The sequence below is a fragment of the Triticum aestivum genome, chromosome 6D (assembly GCF_018294505.1).
Source record: "Triticum aestivum cultivar Chinese Spring chromosome 6D, IWGSC CS RefSeq v2.1, whole genome shotgun sequence".
Taxonomy (NCBI): domain Eukaryota; kingdom Viridiplantae; phylum Streptophyta; class Magnoliopsida; order Poales; family Poaceae; genus Triticum; species Triticum aestivum.
The window spans coordinates 393,841,178-393,846,252 of NC_057811.1; positions in this window are offsets into that span (position 1 = coordinate 393,841,178).

Consider the following 5,075-nt stretch of genomic DNA (forward strand, 5'->3'; position numbering starts at 1 on the left):
CCACTCTCAGAATTAATTAACTACTGAATCTTAGTTCAAAACTGCAACACTTGTTAGGAATGGTACTATCCTGCTTTGTAGTTCTTTCTACATGTTTAACCAAGGTATTGTTAAGATAATGTCTCTGTTAAAATGAATCAGTTGCATTGTTTTAGGAATGGTACTTTTCTGCTTTGTCGTTCTTTATACATGTTGAAACAAGGCATTGTTAAGATAATGTCTTAGTCAATATGAATGAAACACACTGATGGAGAATTGCTACTCTCCTGCTTTGTTTCCCATTAAGATAAAGTAGATCAGTAGATGCTTTTCTTCTGGGAGTACAAGTCATCAACCATTATTTCTCAGTAATTGTTTCCCTTATACCTATTGTTGCTTACAGGGATATCAAAATTAAAGCTCGGTTTTATTCCGACTTTGATTTTAGTTGAACTGCACAAAAGGAGCCAATGTGTCCAAGGCAAACTGCTGCATTACTGGGTCCAGTTGGTCGTTCCACTTTGTAGAAAGAAGCAGTCACTGTTTGCGCTACATTACAGAAGGAATGACCGAGAAGCTTTACAGAGTATTATTAGACACCGGTGACATGACTAGTCTGCAGAGACCATTGGCAATTTAACAACACGTGGAGTGCCCTGGGCAAAAAGTGCCCAAACAAGTACAAGAAGGTACGACAGGACTCCACGATCATAGGCATTACATATTTTGAATGGGAAAAGCTTGTCAAAGTTTAATCATTGATGTTAGCAAGAAGACGTTAGTTTAATATATTGGAATTGGAAAACCTTGTCAAAATTTGCTCATTGATGTTAGCCAGAAGACATGCATTTGATATTTTTGAGTGGGACGCCCTTGCTGTGAGCAGCATTGAGTGTTTTTTCCTATTCATGTGTTCAGTTTAGAAGTAAATAGTTACTCTGCTGAGATATTCCTGTGTTAAGAGTTTGTTCTGAATATTGTCTATGTAATGCCAAGCCTTGTGTTTGATTGCAAAGTTGAGCTTGGAATGTTGTGGCATGCGGCATCACGAGCTGTTCACCGTGCCTCCTGAGAATAATGCTTCGTATTGTTTTGCATGTCGATCTAATGCCAGTGATTTGCTTGTTAAGAAGATCATCCTCTTCTGTTGTTTCCGTGCTTAAGAAGTTCATCGTCTGATGTTTCATTCATAGCCTATACGACAAGTCGGGTAGGTTAGACGTGAAACCATATGATCTTCCGACCAACTCATGATATTAGGCCGTGATTGGATCGTCATTTTCCAACCAAAACCGCTTGCAAAACTGACGCTTGTAAATTAAAGCAGATGGTCTCGGGCGAAGGCGCTTGGTTGGTCGACTTCGACTAGTAAAATATCGGAAGTACTTCACACACGATAAAAACACTGAACGACACTCGGGCGATTGCTAATCCAGCCGTTAGCTGCTGTTTCAGCCTTGCCCATGGATGGCATGATACACACGTCGTGCATGTATTGTCTGGTAATGTCGCCCATATAGCAGTGCTCGTAAAATATACACTGGTCACTCAAATTACACGCGTAACCCGCCGGTTTTACTTACAGACCTCGGGCCCTCGGTTTCATTACGCCTGTATTTTACGTGTTGTTTCCGATGATGAGTAAATTACACTTGTATGTTAATACAGGTTTGAAATAAACCAGAGCTCCCAAGCGCGGCCTTACCGTTTCATGTCGTCTCAGTTTCTCGAAGGTGCTCATAGGTGTCCGATGATCCTGGCTTCCTGAATGAGTAGCGGGCGCTGTATCAGACCATCCGTCGGGCCCGCGAGGTCCTCTCCGTTGTCCTTCGAGTTGTTGCGCTCGCCGTGGCGCCGAGCATTGTTAACATCGTCAACAAACATGAGGATTCAGGAGATGACTTTATTTTGACTGGATGACACTAGGGACCCACTAGGGCCATAGCCGTACGTACGCAAGTGCCTCCTTATTATGTACAACTATTTTTTTGCTTTCTCCTGGTTTCCTGACATCACGGTCCCACACCATTGTCAACCTATGTAGTCAATATAAACGAGAGAATTGCACAAGGTGCGGCCGACAGCTGGGACCAAGCAGCTCGAGCAGTATTTGTGTTTTTGAGGCGTGAGCACTGCAGAGTTTTTCTTGGCGATGATTTCGTTGTTGTTCAGAGGAGAGCAGGGTATTAACTGGGCGGGCTGTGGCCCGTCTAGCCCAGGCCAGATATCTAGCCCAGATACTAATTTTTTTCAAGATGAAAATGGCTAGCCCAGCTATACGTCTTTTTGAGGAATACCCACGCAAGGTCAACTTGTTATTCTCCGCCCCGCTGGGCTGCAAATCTTTCCTAGGAGGGATGCATTAGGCTTAACAGGAAAATGGGCTTTAAAAATAATAAATGGGATGTAATTATAAAAACTAGGCAGTAACTATAAAAAATGCACCAAACACGGAATTAGTTTATAAAATATTATTTATGGATTTTGAAAATCTTAATTTTCATTGTTGCGCACGCAATGTTTCGTTGGATTTTTACGTAATACAAATTTATATTTAATCTGACTAGAAATTTTGGGATAAAAATATTTCGGATCCCATCAAAATGTGGGAAATTTTATTGAATTCTGTATTCAATGGTTGGTTGAAATTATTAATCGTTGTCCTAGCTAGAAAATGGGCTATACTTTTAACAAACTGTAAATGGGCTATTGTAAATTCCATTAGAATTCAAAAATGGGCTGTACATTCTTACAAACCGCAAATGGGCTATAAGTTCTCTGCCACACACTTGCGGGCCTACTAAGTGACGCGTCCCCTAAAAAAATAAGTTGACGCGTATGCAAGGCTTTGTCAACTTATTATAGTCAACACATGGTTCTAGCAGCAGTGGCCGTTGGATGTCTATCCAACGGATGTCGTGCTTCTTCTTCAATCTCGGATATTCTTAGCTTCGGCTGCCCAAAAAATGATTCCTCCCCCTGACATCTGGGACGCACCGTTTCGGAGGCTGACCTGTGGGCCTACTAAGTTGGAGCGTACCAAGGGCTTTTTCAACTTAGTCAATATAAACGATTCTAGCTTCAGTGACCGTACGATGTCCATCCAACGGCCGTAGTGCTTCTTCAACCTCTGGTCTTCTTGGTCCAGCCGCCCAAAGCAGCGCCGGTCGTGCCGCCTGCTCCTGCCTCCCGTGGCCAGCTGTGCTGCAGCGGAGGCCTCACCGCCCCCATACTACTCCCACCGCTGGCCAGGCCATCCCTCCACTCACCCACACCCCCTGTTATTCTGCGGCGACGGCAGCCTCGCACCGCAGCCAAACCAGTGAACCCTCGCACTCCTCTCCGCGCGGGCTTCCCCTGCTGCGTCTTCCCCAGCTCCGCGTCGTCCCCTTCCTAGGCCTCGCCGTCGTCCACCGCCCTGGTGCTCTCGGCGCGGCGTGGTCAACGTGGTCAACGACCGACTTCCATCGGAAGAGTACTGTACGTGGAGAGGCTGACAGCTGGGTCCACGGCGGCCGCAAGGAAGTGCCTCCTTATTACGCGCAAAATAATTATTCCTTCACCTGACAGCGGGGACCCACCGGACGGGCCACCTTATTTCGCGAAAAAACGTTTCCCCCCTGACTGCTGGGACCCACCAGACGGGCCACCGTATTTCGTGAAAAAAAGTTCCCCTCGCTGTCAGCTCGGACCCATCGGAAGTGCCTCCTTATTACGCACAAAAAAATGAATACTCCCCCTGCTAGCTGGGGCCCACCTTGGTGGGAGGCTGACTTGTGGGCCTACTAAGTTGACGGGGACGGGGGGCTTTGTCAACTTAGTCAATATGAACGATTCTAGCTCTAGTGACCGTACGATGTCCATCCAATGGCCGTAGTGCTTCTTCAACCTCTGGTCTTCTTGCTCCAGCCGCCCAAAGCAGCGCCGGTCGTGCCGCCTGCTCCTGCCTCCCGTGGCCGGCTGTGCTGCCGCGGAGGCCTCACCGCCCCCTACTATTCCCACCGCTGGCCCGGCCCTGCGGCGACGACAGCCTCACACCGCAGCCGAACGAGTGAACCCTCATACTCCTCTCCGCATGGGCATCCACTGCCGCGTCTTCACCGGCTCCGCGTCGTCCCCTTCCTAGGCCTCGCCGTCGTCCACCGCCCTGGTGCTCTCGGCCCGGCGTGGTCAACGTGGTCAAGGAACGACTTCCATCGGACGTGGACTGTACGTGGAGAGGCTGACAGCTGGGTCCACGGCGGCAGCAAGGAAGTGCCTCCTTATTACGCGGAAAATAATGATTCCTCCACCTGACAGCAGGGACCTACCGGACGGGCCACCGTATTTCGCGAAAAAAACGTTTCCCCCCTGACTGCTGGGACCCACCAGCTACACCTTCGCACGCAAGGAAGTGCGTCCGGGCAAAAAAAAAACGATTCGCCCCCCTGACTGCTGGGACCCACCAGCTACATCTTCGCACGCAAGGAAGTGCGTCCGGGCAAAAAAAACCAAAACGTTTCCCCCCTGACTGCTGGGACCCATCAGCTACATCTTCGTAGGCACGGAAGTGCCTGACAGTCGGGACCCACCTGGTCGAAGCGTACGTAGCGTTGTCATTCTGGTCGCGAACGTGTACGTACATATATACTGGTCGATGTAGAGGCGCGCACGTGTCGTAGTAGAGGCGCGTACGTGTCGTAGTAGAGGCGCGCACGTAGCATGTACACGTACGTACAGCGGTCAGGGTGCAAGAAAGAAAATACGGCCACGTACGTACATACGGGCAGGGTCTCGAACGCCTACTCGCGCATACGTACGGCGAGGGCTCGTGTACATGGCTGGGTCGGAACGGAGAAACAACGTCGTCGTCGTGTTCATGGGGAGGCAACGGAATGCGTCGTGTTCATGGGGAGGGGGTGTGGCGTACCGCAAAACGGAGGAAACGGACCTCCTACGGTCGAAACGGGGGTCCTGTTGATCGGGAGGAGTGTGGCGTACCGCAAAACGGAGGAAACGTACCTTCTACGGTCGAAACGGGGGTCCTGTTGATCGGGAGGGGTGTGGCGTACCGTAAAACGGAGGAAACGGACCTCCTATGGTCGAAACGGGGGTCC